Source organism: Ranitomeya variabilis, chromosome 5 (genome assembly GCF_051348905.1).
Source record: "Ranitomeya variabilis isolate aRanVar5 chromosome 5, aRanVar5.hap1, whole genome shotgun sequence".
NCBI lineage: Eukaryota > Metazoa > Chordata > Amphibia > Anura > Dendrobatidae > Ranitomeya > Ranitomeya variabilis.
Genome location: NC_135236.1, coordinates 47,681,664 through 47,698,616, shown reverse-complemented (window position 1 = coordinate 47,698,616; position 16,953 = coordinate 47,681,664). Strand labels below are relative to the sequence as shown.

Sequence of the window (16,953 nt, the reverse complement as noted above, 5' to 3'; positions counted from 1 at the left end):
CCTCTTCCGCCTCCTCCTCCTCTTCCTCCTTCGCCGCCTCCTCCTCTTCCGCCTCCTCCTCCTCTTCCTCCTTCGCCTCCTCCTCCTCTTCCGCCTCTTCCTCCTCCTCCGCCTCCGCTACCTTCCTCCTATTAAAGAGTAAGAAGACAATGAGAATTGAAGTCATCTGCTCCATAGCTGATAACAGAAGATCATCAGTGGTCACTAGATGGATTTTATAATCAGATATAGACAGTAATTGTAGAATAGAGACCCCAACTTATATCACACTTATCAATATTATAGTAGCCAGAACCGGGACTCTTAAGCCATTAATGTCTCCACAAACCAACATGGCCAGCCCTCTGAACATAACCTCAAACACCGGACGTTGGGAGGAGTTTGCCAATTTACAACACTTCCTGGTGCAGATTATAACTATTCTGTTGGGCTTTGACTTTCCTGGCCCTTCAACTAGGCCATACCCATGTTTTTGAAAAGTGTCAGGGATGGAGTAAAAAAAGCCAAAAGGCGCTAAATTGTATTTAGAACCTTGCGTTACATAAAAATGTACAACTTTTGAAGCAGTGTAACATGAATTTCCTCCTATAAATGAATTTCCAAACATTTGGATGCTATAATACTGCAATGTCTGAACTTGGCCTTAGGGAAAAGTCAGACGGCTGAACAACTCGGACGAGCTTCGCGACGCAATGCTTAGACTGATCGATGGCTCTCCGGACCCGAGCGTGATGGCATGTACTGTATTTTTATGCAGCTGTGACGCTCGGGTCGGGAGAGCGATAGCCAGTCTGAGTGTTGCGTTGCGATCCTCACCCGAGTTACCACCGTCTGACACTTCCCTTAGGCTAATGCTCGGCGGTAACACGGAGTCACCCGCCATTCTCCTTACTCACATGGAGCCTCAATGTTTCTCTAGGAGAGGAGAAGTTGCAGGAGATTATGGGCGACTGTTGTGAATTTACTTTTTGGCTCCCTCTAGTGGCTACTAGTGATTTGACTCTGGGTTTGTCAGTCATTCCTTTTATGCTCACCTGGGTCGTTAGGTCAGGGGTGTTGCTATATAAGCTCCCTGGACCTTCAGTTCAATGCCTGGCAACGTTGATATCAGAGCTAATCTGTAGTGCTCTTGTCTACTGATCCTGGTTCCTGCTTGATTAAGCTAAGTCTGCTTTTTTGCTTTTTGCAATTCGTTATTGTTTGCATTTTTTGTCCAGCTTGTATATTATCTGTATCCTGACCTTGCTGGAAGCTCTAGGGCGGCTGGTGTTCTCCCCCCGGGCCGTTAGACGGTTCGGGGGTTCTTGAATCTCCAGCGTGGATTTTTGAGAGGGTTTTTGTTGACCATATAAGTTATCTTACTATATTCTGCTAATAGTAAGTGGGCCTCTCTGTGCTAAACCTAGTTCATCTCTGTGTTTGTCATTTCCTCTTACCTCACCGTTATTATTTGTGGGGGGCTTGTATCCTACTTTTGGGGTCCTTTCTCTGGAGGCAAGAGAGGTCTTTGTTTTCCTCTTCTAGGGGTAGTTAGCTCTCCGGCTGGCGCGAGACATCTAGCGACCAATGTAGGCATGTTCCCCGGCTACTTCTAGGGTTGGCGTTAGGAGTAGATATATGGTCAACCCAGTTACCACTGCCCTATGAGCTGGATTTTTGTACTTTGCAGACTTGCTGATATCTCTGAGACCCTCGCCATTGGGGTCATAACAGTTTGCCAGGCCAGTACTAAATGTTAAATGCATTGCAGAAGTGGGATTATAAGAAAGAAAGTTCTGAGTTTTTTTTTCTCTCTCTCATTTTTTTTTTTTTCTTTTCCCCTTTACCTTTGAGTGGCTTGTGATTGCTGCAGACATGAATGTCCAGACCTTGATTACAAGTGTGGACCAGCTTGCTGCTCGTGTGCAGGGCATACAAGATTATGTTACCAGAAATCCTATGTCAGAACCTAAGATACCGATTCCTGAACTGTTTTCCGGAGACCGATTTAAATTTAGAAATTTCAGGAATAATTGTAAATTGTTTTTGTCCCTGAGACCCTGTTCATCTGGAGATTCTGCTCAGCAAGTGAAAATTGTTATTTCTTTTTTACGGGGCGACCCTCAGGATTGGGCTTTCTCGCTGGCGCCAGGAGATCCGGCATTGGCTGATATTGATGCGTTTTTTCTGGCGCTCGGTTTGCTTTATGAGGAACCCAATCTTGAGATTCAGGCAGAAAAAGCCTTGCTGGCTATGTCTCAGGGCCAGGACGAGGCTGAGGTGTATTGCCAAAAATTTCGGAAATGGTCCGTGCTGACCCAGTGGAACGAGTGTGCATTGGCTGCAAATTTTAGAAATGGCCTTTCGGAAGCCATTAAGAATGTGATGGTGGGTTTTCCCATTCCCACAGGTCTGAATGATTCCATGGCCCTGGCGATTCAAATTGACCGGCGGTTGCGGGAGCGCAAAACCGCAAATTCCCTCATGGTGTTATCTGAACAGGCACCTGATTTAATGCAATGTGATAGAATCCTGACTAGAAATGAGCGGAAAATTCATAGACGCCAGAATGGCTTGTGTTACTACTGTGGTGATTCTGCACATGTTATCTCAGCATGCTCTAAGCGTCTTACTAAGGTTGTTAGTCCTGTCGCCATTGGTAATTTGCAACCTAAGTTCATTCTATCTGTAACTTTGATTTGCTCACTGTCATCGTATCCTGTCGTGGCGTTTGTAGATTCAGGTGCTGCCCTGAGTCTTATGGATCTGTCATTTGCCAAGCGTTGCGGTTTTGTTCTTGAGCCATTAGAAAATCCTATCCCTCTTAGGGGTATTGACGCTACGCCATTGGCAGAAAATAAACCGCAGTTTTGGACACAGGTTACCATGTGCATGACTCCTGAACATCGGGAGGTGATACGTTTTCTTGTTCTGCATAAGATGCATGATTTGGTTGTTTTGGGGTTGCCATGGTTACAGACCCATAATCCAGTCTTGGACTGGAAGGCAATGTCAGTGTCAAGTTGGGGCTGTCATGGAATTCATGGGGATTCCCTGCCTGTGTCTATTGCTACTTCTACGCCTTCGGAAGTTCCGGCGTATTTGTCTGATTATCAGGATGTCTTCAGCGAGTCCAGGTCCAGTGCATTGCCTCCTCATAGGGAATGTGACTGTGCAATAGATTTGATTCCAGGCAGTAAGTTTCCTAAGGGAAGACTGTTTAATCTGTCGGTACCTGAACATACCGCGATGCGTTCATATATCAAGGAGTCTCTGGAGAAGGGGCATATCCGTCCTTCTTCTTCCCCTCTTGGTGCGGGATTCTTTTTTGTGGCTAAAAAGGACGGATCTTTGAGGCCTTGTATTGACTATCAGCTTTTGAATAAGATCACTGTCAAATTTCAGTATCCTTTGCCGTTGTTGTCAGACTTGTTTGCCCGGATTAAAGGTGCCAAGTGGTTCACCAAGATAGACCTTCGTGGTGCGTACAACCTTGTGCGCATTAAGCAAGGAGATGAATGGAAAACCGCATTCAATACGCCCGAAGGTCATTTTGAGTACTTGGTGATGCCATTTGGGCTCTCTAATGCACCTTCAGTTTTTCAGTCCTTTATGCATGACATTTTCCGGAAGTATCTGGATAAATTTTTGATCGTTTATCTGGATGATATTCTGTTTTTTTCTGATGATTGGGACTCGCATGTGGAACAGGTCAGGATGGTTTTCAAGATTTTGCGTGAAAATTCTTTGTTTGTTAAAGGCTCAAAGTGTCTCTTTGGTGTACAGAAGGTTCCCTTTTTTAGGGTTCATTTTTTCCCCTTCTGCTGTGGAGATGGACCCAGTCAAGGTTCGAGCTATTCATGATTGGACTCAACCCTCGTCAGTTAAGAGTCTTCAGAAGTTCTTGGGTTTTGCTAACTTCTACCGTCGTTTTATCGCTAATTTTTCTAGCGTTGTTAAACCGTTGACGGATATGACCAAGAAAGGCTCTGATGTGGCTAACTGGGCTCCTGCTGCCGTGGAGGCTTTCCAGGAGTTGAAGCGCCGGTTTACTTCAGCGCCTGTTTTGTGCCAGCCTGATGTCTCACTTCCCTTTCAGGTTGAAGTGGATGCTTCGGAGATTGGGGCAGGGGCCGTTTTGTCGCAGAGAGGCCCTGGTTGCTCTACTATGAGACCTTGTGCCTTTTTCTCTAGGAAGTTTTCGCCGGCAGAGCGAAATTATGATGTGGGCAATCGGGAGTTGTTGGCCATGAAGTGGGCATTTGAGGAGTGGCATCATTGGCTCGAGGGTGCTAAGCATCGTGTGGTGGTCTTGACTGATCACAAAAATCTGATGTACCTCGAGTCTGCTAAACGCCTGAATCCTAGACAGGCCCGCTGGTCATTGTTTTTCTCCCGTTTTGACTTTGTGGTTTCGTATTTACCAGGTTCTAAGAATGTGAAGGCCGATGCTCTGTCTAGGAGCTTTGTGCCTGATGCTCCTGGAGTCGCTGAACCTGTGGGTATTCTTAAGGAAGGAGTTATCCTGTCAGCTATTTCTCCAGATCTGCGACGTGTGTTGCAGAGATTTCAGGCTGGTAGGCCTGACTCTTGTCCACCTGACAGATTGTTTGTGCCTGCTAAATGGACCAGCAGAGTCATTTCCGAGGTTCATTCCTCAGTGTTGGCAGGGCACCCGGGAATTTTTGGCACCAGAGATCTGGTGGCCAGGTCCTTTTGGTGGCCTTCCTTGTCAAGAGATGTGCGGTCATTTGTGCAGTCCTGTGGTATTTGTGCTCGAGCTAAGCCTTGTTGTTCTCGTGCCAGCGGGTTGCTCTTGCCCTTGCCTGTCCCGAAGAGACCTTGGACACACATGTCTATGGATTTCATTTCGGATCTTCCGGTGTCTCAGGGCATGTCTGTCATCTGGGTGATATGTGATCGTTTCTCCAAGATGGTCCATCTGGTTCCTTTGCCCAAACTGCCTTCCTCTTCTGATCTGGTTCCTGTGTTCTTCCAGAACGTGGTTCGTTTGCACGGCATTCCTGAGAATATTGTGTCGGACAGAGGATCCCAGTTTGTTTCCAGGTTCTGGCGATCCTTTTGTGGTAGGATGGGCATAGATTTGTCGTTTTCGTCCGCTTTTCATCCACAGACTAACGGACAAACGGAACGAACTAATCAGACTCTGGAGGCGTATTTGAGGTGTTTTGTCTCTTCTGATCAGGATGATTGGGTGACCTTCTTGCCGTTGGCTGAATTTGCCCTTAATAATCGGGCTAGTTCTGCCACCTTGGTTTCGCCATTTTTCTGCAACTCTGGTTTCCACCCTCGTTTTTCCTCGGGACATGTGGAGCCTTCTGACTGTCCTGGGGTGGATTCTGTGGTGGATAGGTTGCAGCGGATCTGGAATCATGTGGTGGACAACTTGAAGTTGTCACAGGAGAAGGCTCAGCGTTTTGCCAACCGCCGCCGCGGTGTGGGTCCCCGACTTCGTGTTGGGGATTTGGTATGGCTGTCTTCTCGATTTGTTCCTATGAAGGTCTCCTCTCCCAAATTTAAGCCTCGATTCATTGGTCCTTACAAGATATTGGAGATCCTTAATCCTGTATCCTTTCGCCTGGATCTTCCGGTGTCGTTTGCCATTCACAACGTATTTCATAGGTCCTTGTTGCGGCGGTACGTTGTGCCTGTGGTTCCTTCTGCTGAGCCTCCTGCTCCGGTGTTGGTTGAGGGCGAGTTGGAGTACGTGGTGGAGAAGATCTTAGATTCTCGTCTCTCCAGGCGGAGGCTTCAGTACCTGGTCAAGTGGAAGGGCTATGGTCAGGAGGATAATTCCTGGGTGGTCGCCTCTGATGTGCATGCGGCCGATTTAGTTCGTGCCTTTCACGCCGCTCATCCTGATCGCCCTGGTGGTCTTGGTGAGGGTTCGGTGACCCCTCACTAAGGGGGGGGGTACTGTTGTGAATTTACTTTTTGGCTCCCTCTAGTGGCTACTAGTGATTTGACTCTGGGTTTGTCAGTCATTCCTTTTATGCTCACCTGGGTCGTTAGGTCAGGGGTGTTGCTATATAAGCTCCCTGGACCTTCAGTTCAATGCCTGGCAACGTTGATATCAGAGCTAATCTGTAGTGCTCTTGTCTACTGATCCTGGTTCCTGCTTGATTAAGCTAAGTCTGCTTTTTTGCTTTTTGCAATTCGTTATTGTTTGCATTTTTTGTCCAGCTTGTATATTATCTGTATCCTGACCTTGCTGGAAGCTCTAGGGCGGCTGGTGTTCTCCCCCCGGGCCGTTAGACGGTTCGGGGGTTCTTGAATCTCCAGCGTGGATTTTTGAGAGGGTTTTTGTTGACCATATAAGTTATCTTACTATATTCTGCTATTAGTAAGTGGGCCTCTCTGTGCTAAACCTAGTTCATCTCTGTGTTTGTCATTTCCTCTTACCTCACCGTTATTATTTGTGGGGGGCTTGTATCCTACTTTTGGGGTCCTTTCTCTGGAGGCAAGAGAGGTCTTTGTTTTCCTCTTCTAGGGGTAGTTAGCTCTCCGGCTGGCGCGAGACATCTAGCGACCAACGTAGGCATGTTCCCCGGCTACTTCTAGGGTTGGCGTTAGGAGTAGATATATGGTCAACCCAGTTACCACTGCCCTATGAGCTGGATTTTTGTACTTTGCAGACTTGCTGATATCTCTGAGACCCTCGCCATTGGGGTCATAACAGGCGACATGGAAGGTGACTCTCTGCCATCAAGTGGCCTTAGTCTATCAGAGAAAGTGTAGATTTAGGATAAGTAAGCATTTACCTTATTCTCCTCACCAATAACTCTCTCAATCTCTCAAACAATAAAATCCTAAAATGATTGAAAAAAGAAGAAGAGTTATAGCAGACATCAAATTCCACTCCTGTTCTGATTTATGTGAAGAAGTGAATAAGGGAATAACATTTTTTAAGGGGGAAGAGACGTCCTGACCTTACAGGGTTAATACCTATAGATAAAGAAGAAAGTAACAGATCATAATAAAGGACATAAAAAGAGACTAAGGCTGGAGTCACACTACCGTAGAATATGGCCGGGTGCTATGCAAGAAAACATTGCATAGCACTCGGCCGAGTGTTAATCTATGGGGAAGCGCACCTCACCGTTTATTTTCTCAGCCGTATTCGACGTGCATGTAAAATCTCAGAAAGCTGCAATTGGCACCGAGACTCGGCCAAGATTCACCAATGCAAGCCTATGTGTGCGAGAAAAAAATCGCACAGCACTCGGACCATGTGAGTGCTGTCCAACATTTACTTACCGATGTCGTTTGAAAAGATGGCAATTCATGTGCCGTGTACAGTAAAATCAGAGTGACAGGTTTAAATGGGATAGATAAAAAAGATATATACACATAGAAAACATATATAGATATCAGTGACACACATATACTGTACATATGTATATATTTTACATAGATAGATAAAGAACTGCAACTCTGTACTGTAAAATCACAGTGAGACCCGACAGGATAGAATAGATGGATTATATGCAGCATATACACCTAGAATAGAAAGATGTATAGATGTCAGTGACATATACAATTAGTACAGTTCATGTGTAGCTTACTGTATATGTATTTAATTAATAAAAGATTATTTTTCTGAAAAATGGAGTGGGCTCCTGCATAATTTTCTTAACAAGCAGAGTGAAACCTGTTGGCTGGGGCCAATGTTTATAGCCTGAGAAGGGGGTAATACCCTTGGAGCTTCCCAGGCTATTAATATCAACTCACAACTGTATACTTAGCCTTTGCTGGCTATTAAAATGGGGGACCTTAAAAAATGATGTAAAGTCCCCCTATAATTAATAACTAGCAAAGGCTATGCAGACAGCTGTGGGCTGATATTAATAGCCTACTAAGGGGCCATGGATACTACCTCCCCTCAGGCTAAAAACATCAGCTCTAAGCCACCCCAGAAAAGACGCATCTCTAAGATCTGCCAATTCTGTCACTTAGCCTCCCTCTTCCCACTTGCCTTGTAGCGGTGGCAAGTGGGGTGATATTTGGGGGGTTGATGTCACCTTTGTATTGTCATGTGACATCAAGACCCAAGGTTAGTAATGGAGAGGCGTCAATAAGATGCCCCATTACTAACTCCATAGTCATATTGTATAAAAACACAGACGCGCGGAAGAGAATCCTTTAATTGAAAGAATAACACAGACTCCTTTAATAATCTTAAGTAAACCATACTTACGACGTCGCCCATTCCCCCAATGCCCCCGTCATCTGCAAAATAGTTAAAGAAAACTCAACAACCATAATCCTCACCTTTCCGAAGAGATTCTGCTAATCCATTTGTCTAGATGGCAGGCTGTATGGTTGCATGATGCGACCATACATCCTGTCATCCAGCAGAAACTGAGCACCGTGTGCTCAGTGTCTCCCTGTGAACTCCTATTACCTATCTAAGGGTACTGCGAGTGTGAGAAACTCCTCTTGCTTGCTGTGCCGTCCGACAGGTCCTGCGAGTTCACAAACAGCTCACTTCACCTTTCTGACATCAGCGCGAGTGCAGTGGGAAATTTTCCCATGGCACTCGCATTGATGTCAGAAAGGTGAGTTCATTGGCTGTGAACTCCCAGGACATGTCTGGTGGCACCGCTAGCAGGAGAACTTTCTCACGCTCGCGGTGCCCTCAGACAGGGAATAGGAGTTCACAGGAAAACACTAAGCACACACTGCTCTGTGTCTCTGCTGGATATCAGGCTGTATGGTCGCATCATGCAATCATGCAGCCTGCCATCTAGATGTAGCAGAGTTAGACCCGTTGTGGGACAAGAGGCTTAGCAGCATCTCTGTCAAAAGGTGAGGAATATTGTTTTTTTTAACTCTTTAGCAGATGATGAGGGAATAGAGGGAATGGGCAAGGTTCTTAATATGGTTTTATTAAGATTATTAAAGGAGTCTATGTCATTCTTTCAATTAAAGGACTTTATTCTGGGTGTCTGTGTTTTCATACAATGTGACTATGGGGTTCCTAATGGAGCATCTTATTGATGCCTCTCCATTACTAACCTCGGTGCTTGATGTCACCTGACAATAGAAAGGTGACATCAACCCCCCAAACTATCACCCCGCTTGCCACCACTACAGGGCAAGTGAGAAGAGCGAGGCTAAGTGCCAAAATTGGAGAGATGCACCTTTTCTGGGGCGGCTGAGAGATGATGATTTTAGCAGGGGTGGGAGCAGTATCCATAGCCCCGTCCGAGGCTATTAATGTCAGCATGCAGCTTTCTGCATAGCCTTTGCTGGCTATTAATTATAGGGGGACCCTATGTAATTTTTTTGGGGGGATCCCCATTTTAATAGCCAGTAAAGGTTAAGTATACAGCTTTGAGCTGATATTAATAGCTTTGGAGGCTCCATGGTTATTACCACCTTCCCAGGCTATAAACATTGGCCCCCAGCCATCAGCTTTCCTTCTGCTGTTTAAGAAAATTACACAGGAGCCCACTCAATTTTTTTCAGAAAAATAATCTTTTAATAAGTAAATACATGTACAGTAACCTGCAAACATACTGAACTAATTGTATTTGTCACTGACATCTATATATCTATCTATTCTGTGTGTATTTACTGTATGTAATCCATCTCTTCTATCCTGTCGGCTCCTGCTGTGATTTTACAGTACACGGCAGATGAATTGTCAGCTTTTATTTTATCTATCTATCTATCTATCTATCTATCTATCTATCTATCTATCTATCTATCTATCTATCCATCGTCAGACTGGAGCACCTTGGGCCCACCAGAGAAAATCATTCTTGGGGCCCACTATGTAGCTACATAGAAATAAATACAAGACCACCAATTGTGTGGTAAAACACGCTAATATGAGGTTATAATATAAGGTAGTACACGTCTTAATTATGTAGCAGGGGTTGGGGTAGCCCCCTCATAGAATATAAAGTAGCCCCCTCATAGGGTACAAGGTATCCCCCACATAGTATATAAAGTAGCCCCCTTACAGAATATAATGCAGCCCTCTCATAGCAAATAATGCAGCCCCCTCATAGAATATAATGTAGCCCCCCATAGAATATAATGCAACCAGCCTCATCATATAATGCAGCCCCCCATAGGGTATAATGTAGCCCCCTTAGAGTATAGTGCAACCCCCTCATAAGGTATAATGCATCCCCCATAGAATATAATGTAGCCCCCTCATAGGGTATAAAGCAGCCCCCTTCAAGTAGTATAATACAGCCCCCCCACAAAATAGAATGTAGCCCCCTCAGAGTATAATGCAGCCCCCTCATAAGGTATAATTCAGCCCCTTCATGGAATATAATGCAGCCCCCCACAGCATATAATGTAGCCCCCCTCATAGTTTATCATACTGCCCCCCCTCATAGGGTATCATGCTGCCCCCCTCATAGGGTATCACGCTGCCCCCCCTCATAGGGTATCACGCTGCCCCCCCTCATAGGGTATCACGCTGCCCCCATAGGGTATTATGCTGCCCCCCTCATAGGGTATCACGCTTCCCCCCTCATAGGGTATCACGCTGCCCCCTCTCATAGGGTGTCATGCAGCTCCCCCCATAGAGTATCATGCAGCTCACTGTCCCATAGGGTATCATGCTGCTCACCCCCATAGGGTATCATGCAGCTTACCCTCCCCATAGGGCATCAGTCAGCTCACTCCCCCCATAGGTCATCATGCAGCTCACCCAACCTTCCATAGGGTATCATGCAGCTCACCCAACCTTCTATAGGGTATCATGCAGATCACTCCCCCGATGTGGTATCATGCAGCTCACTCCCCCCATAGGGCATCATGCAGCTCACCCTCCCCATAGGGTATCATGCAGCTCACCCTCCCCATAGGGTATCATGCAGCTCACCCCCCTTCCATAGTGTATCATGCAGCTCACCCTCCCCATAGGGTATCATGCAGCTCACCCCCCTTCCATAGGGTATCATGCAGCTCACCCTCCTCGTAGGGTATCATGCAGCTCACTCCCCCCATAGGATATCATGCAGTTCACTCCCCCATAGGGTATCATGTAGCTCACTCCCCCATAGGGTATCAGGCAGCTCACTCCCCCATAGGGTATCAGGCAGCTCACCCTCCTCGTAGGGTGTCGTGCAGCTCACTCCCCCATAGGGTATCAGGCAGCTCACTCTCCCCATAGGGCAACAGGCAGCTCATTCTCCCCATAGGGTATCATGCAGCTCACTGCCCCCATAGGGTATCATGGAGCTCACTCCTCCCATAAGGTATCATGCAGCTCACTCCCCCCGTCTGACGCTCTCTCCCCATTAACGAGCGCTGGGGGGCGGCGCTGGCACCGGGACCCCTGGCTTATGGCCCCATAGCGGCTGTGTGAGCTGGGGGCAATTAAGGGGGTGGGGGCCCTGGTCTGCGGGCAGTGTTTAGCCGCAGCTTGCGGCAAAAACTACCCGTTATTAAAGTGAAATTAATTCACTCCTCTCCACGCCCATGGGGGCATGGGAAAGCGTGAATATTCATTTCACTTTAGCAGCGGGGACAGGCTTAGGCTTCCTGTCACCCGCTGCTGCTCCGCTGGTACCGGGGGCCCCATAGCAGCTGCGTGGTGTGCGCTATTGGCGACACCCCACTGGTTGGGTCCCCTGGGGCAGCGGGGGCCCTAGGCGGCTGCTGGCACTGTAGCCAGCAGGTGTCAGGGCCTTGGCCCACCGGAGAATCCTCTAGTTCTCCGGTGGCCCAGTCCGACCGTGTATCTATCTATCTATCTATCTATCTATCTATCTATCTATCTATCTATCTGTCTGTCTGTCTGTCTGTCTGTCTGTCTATCTATCTATCTATCCATCTATCTATCTCTCTCTCTATCTATTATCTATCTATGTATCTTATCTTTCTATCTATCTATCTATCTATCTATCTATCTATCTAGCTTGAAAAAGGCTCACACACAGAGCTGAAACGTCGCGCACAAATGGGCTATTAAAATAGCTTTTTTGCACTAAAATGATGGTGTGCTGTTTCTTTGATTTATCTATCTATCTATCTATCTATCTATCTATCTATCTATCTATCTATCTATCTATTATATATGTGTGTTTTGAAGAATATTTCCTTTGAAAGTGATGTGTAAATGACGTAGAGAATTTCTCTATGTAAAATCTCATGTTAAAATCGCATTGCCGTTGGATAGCAATCGCACTGCATTCAGATGTAAATCGGATGCTAGGTGTGAGAAATCAGACTGTACTCGCATGAAAAACGCATGACACTAGTCCGACTCTCCTGCATCAAAATCGGACTGATTTTAAAATCGCTAGTGTGACTCCAGCCTTACCGTGATGTCACCGTGTGACGTCACCGCATTCTGTGAATTACTAATCACCAGTAACAAGAGTAACTGTCTGAAGTGACAAAAATCTGCAACCAATCCAGTTTAAATGAAATGGTGCTTTAAGGGATTGCACAGGATTAAAAAAACATGATTACTTTCTTCTAAAAAACAGCGCCACACCTTTCTTCAGGTTGTGTGTGGTACTGTAAGTCAGCTCCATAAAAGTGAATCGAGCTCATGTATGAGACCAGTAATTTTGTATAACCCTCTTACATTCCTTCACTTAATCCAAAACCTTATACAAACGATATCAGTGTAATTATCTAAAGATCAAGAAAATAGCTTCTTTATAGAGGAAGAGGACAGGAACTCTAGTGCCTCCACTGGAGGGAGCAATCCTAAAAGTCAATATTGAAATTTTAAAAGGGCCTTGTCACATGACTTAGGATAGAAAGCAAGACCAGAAACTTTACTTGCAGTCAAGTGTTTTGGGCTTTTTGCTTCTCATCAGTGCAAAGTTACATCTGCAGCACCCCAGAGTCCTGGTTGTTGCAGTACTGTGGCTCCGCCACTATGGGGAGCTATGGTACGTCTGATTGCACTAAGGAGTTTCTCTGACCAGGTACACTCACACCACACTTCATACTCCGGCCACCAGGGGGGGTGGTCCTATCTAGTAGGCCACTCCTCACAACTCTGGTAAAACTGGGGGTTGGACAGGAAGACAGGGAGAAGTAGCTGGGAAGAGCTAGTGAGAGGACCTGTCAGGGATGGGATCCTGGCAGACTCCTCAGAGCAGAACTAACCAGTGCACAACGGGAATACAGTAAAGAAGTATTGGGACCAGAAGGAGTCGTGCTGTTAGACCGAGGCAACATCCTTCTGAGGCGCAAACAGTCGGTGGCCGGAACGCCGAGCAAGTAAGAGACTTTAAGTACACTGCAAACCACGGCCGGACAGCTAATTACAGGTTGGCTGTCTCACTTAACACCTAAGCAGACAACGGAGGCAGCTGTGGGAGAGGGGCGACTCTAGGGTCCCGGAAGAACTCCAGGCCTACCCCGTCATACGGGTGCGTCCTACCATATCACCTGGAGGACGAAGAGAACGAACAATAGAGACAGACAGAAACAGTTGTGAGGACTATCCCGGGAGCTCAGCAGGGAAGAACTACAACACCCAGCGCTAGCAGGTAGACACTGATTCCCACCTGTAAAGAGAACTCCTGATGTGCCTTTGGACCGGCCGGTCTCTGACAACCCAGTTAACAGCGCTCTGGACTGAGGTCTCCAAAAACCTTCAGTAAAGAGGTAAAGAGACTGCAACCTGGTGTCCTTGTTATTTACCGCGACCTGCACCTCACAACTGCACCGTTACAACACCACTTATTGCACCGGACGTCCCCCATTGACAGACAGGGCCACGGACCGGGTCTAGCCACCGTGACAGCCCCAGGACTGAGACCCAGAGGCCCGGCTCCGGGTACCCCTCGGCCCTGCGGCGGTGTGGGGGCGCTCCAACTTGGCGTCACGAACAGGATCTACTTAAGCCTGAAGAATCAGGTCATGTGTGCCTGAGAACTGTGATTTAGTGCGCTTGAATTGTACTTTATTGAAAAGACTGTGTATTGCCATTTACCGCCAAAATTCGCCATTGCCGCGCACGGAGGGAGGAGCCTTAGCTACGTGGGCAGAATCAGCCGAAAGAAGCGTGGAACGGAAAGCGCGGTAAGGCGCCAATCCCGGAAGAGGAACTCCGACCTCCAGCAGGTTCGTGGGAGGAAGGGACAGCCATGTCTGAGTCGGGAGGAGAGGAGGTGGCGGTCGCAGCCGCGGACGCAGGGGCAGCTCCGGTCCCCGCAGTGGACGGAGCCGCGGCCCTAATACCACCACCGGTAGCCGCAGAACCCGCTGTTCCTCCCAACCAGCCGGACGCTGCCGCTAACACAAAAGCCATAATGCCCTTCTCTATGCCGTACCTGCCCGGAGCGGCTTGGCTTCCGCGATACTCTGGGGAGTCGCATACGTTCACTGACTTTAAAGAGGGGCTCTGCAGCCTGCTCGAGTTCTATCCCCTAACCGAGCCTCAGAAGGTCCATATGATAGCCGGCCAACTCTTTGGGGCGGCTCTGAGAGAATTGAAATCCTGGCCCGCTGAGGATAAAGAAACTGCACAACAGATTTTTGCCAAGCTTAAAGCCACCTTTGATACTCGCACTGCTACAGAAATTAAACTGACTTTTTATGGATGCAAACAAAGGCCACAGGATAGCTTACGGGACTATGCCCTTAATCTCCAGGAAGCGATGCGGGCCATTAAGCAGAGTGACCCCGGCAGCATGCAGGATGAGGATAAAATCCTGAAGGAGCGGTTCATTGAGGGGCTCCTGTGCAGTCACCAGCGGGGCCAATTGCACTTCCTGGCCATGCAAAATCCAGACTTGACTTTTGCGCAGTTTAAAGATAAAGCTATCCAGGCATTGCAGGAGCGACAGCCCAGCCGCGCAGTACCACCCAGGCGCCCCGCTCTCACATACCACCAGGAGGTGGCATCGGATACCCCAGTTGCCGCGGAGGCCGACGCCCAGAGCTTCGAGGACGACTCCCCTGCAGGACTCCGTCTCCAGATGCAAGAGCTAACCAAGAGCGTTGCTGCCCTGGCCCGGACGGTGCAGTCCCTACAGGAGGCCCCCAAAGAGAAGATCCAGTTGGCTTCCAGCCCGGAGGATGTCCCTTGGATGCGACAGAGGAGGACTCCGCCGACCAGGAGCCGGCCCGACGATCGCTTCCACCAGGATGGACGACCCATCTGCCGCCGCTGTCACCAGGTGGGCCATCTTGCAAGGTACTGTCCTTTAAACGAGCAACCCCTGGGGCAAAGGGCCAACCCCCAGGAGTAGGACGGTCAGGCCCGCAGCATTGGAGAACCAAGTATATTGGAGGACGACCAGTTCTCCCTGTAGTGATTGATGGAATCCCCTTGAATGCTTTGCTGGACACCGGTTCTCAGGTGACGACTATACCTTACGTGCTCTACAAACGGTATTGGGAGGACGCTGATATTACTCATGGCCCTGACGATGATTTCACCATAATCGCCAGTAATGGTCAGCCGTTGCCACAAGTGGGGTATAAGGAGGTCACCATCAAAGTGGGGCGGGTGGAATTGAAAGCCCAAGGGATTGTGATTGTTGATATTGATCGTCGAGAATGTAATCCCATGATGACTCTTGGTACTAATGTTATAGAAAATTGTCTTGCAGAAGTGATTGTTTTGTTGCAACAGGTGGCAGAAACCGCTGGCCACAGTGAGCAACGTGCCCTGCAGAAGGAAATCAGAGCTCTGATGCAGAGACAGCAGGTAGAGCTGACTGGTGGTGAGATTGGTCGTGTCACTGTGAGTGATTCAAACCCCATCGCGATACCCCCCAAGAGTGAAATGTTAATATGGTGTCGAGCAGCCATAGGCCTCAGGGGTAGGGACTACCAGGCCTTGGTAGAACCCGTATATTCAGACCATAGGCCTACTGTTCTGACAGCCCGGGGGGTGGTCGACGTCCGTCAGGGGAGAGTGCCCGTACGTGTCCTCAATTGTGGGGAGGAAGAGGTTCACCTCACCAAGTATACCACGCTCGCCAAATTGTTCACTGTCAATAATAATGTGATACAGACACCTGAACCCTTGGTCCCGTCAAACTTGGCGGAGAACAAAGGTTCTGCAGAGCCCTCGAAGGACTGGTGTCGGGAATTGCATGTGGGCACTGACTCTACCCCATCCCATCAAAAACAGGGGGCCTACAGGGTGGTACACGAGTACGAGCAGATATTCAGCAAACACCCCTCAGATTTTGGGCAGGTGAAAGGGATCCAACATCACATCCCCACGGGAGATCACCGACCCATAAAAGAGAGATATCGCCCTGTACCCCCAGCTCATTACCAGTGTGCCAAGGACATGTTGCGGGAAATGAAGGAGGCTGGGGTGGTGAGAGACAGCTGTAGCCCCTGGGCAGCTCCGTTAGTCCTTGTTAAAAAGAAAGATGGTACAATGAGGATGTGCGTTGATTACAGGCAGTTGAATCGCATTACACATAAGGACGCATACCCACTGCCTAGGATAGAGGAGTCTCTGGCTGCCTTAAAATCTGCTAATTACTTCTCTACCTTAGATCTCACCAGTGGGTACTGGCAGGTTCCTGTAGCGGAGGCGGACAAAGAGAAGACGGCCTTCACGACGCCAATGGGTCTCTGTGAGTTCAACTACATGCCCTTCGGATTGTGCAATGCTCCCGGAACGTTCCAGAGGATGATGGAGTGCTGCCTGGGACACCTGAACTTTGAAACAGTGCTGCTATATTTGGATGATGTCATTGTCTTCTCTAAGACCTACGAAGACCACCTGAAGCACCTGGCCGAGGTGTTTGAAGCCCTATCCAACTTCGGCTTAAAGGTGAAACCGTCCAAGTGTCATCTGCTGAAACCTAAAGTGCAGTACCTGGGCCATGTGGTGAGCGCTGAAGGAGTGGCCCCAGACCCCGACAAGGTCACAGTGATTAAGGACTGGCCAAAGCCCAGTGACCTCCACGAAGTCCGGCAGTTCCTCGGGCTGGTAGGCTATTACCGGAGGTTCATTAAGGACTTCACCAAGAAGGCCGCACCCTTGCA

At 48.1% G+C, this 16,953-nt stretch overlaps 1 protein-coding gene across 1 annotated transcript in view; it reads left to right on the top strand.

Annotated features, from left to right (window-relative positions):
• The window catches only part of LOC143774327 (A.superbus venom factor 1-like), a 247,395-nt gene that overhangs the window by 19,437 nt on the left and 211,005 nt on the right, over window positions 1-16,953 (top strand). The gene's annotated exons all lie outside the window — the stretch shown is intronic.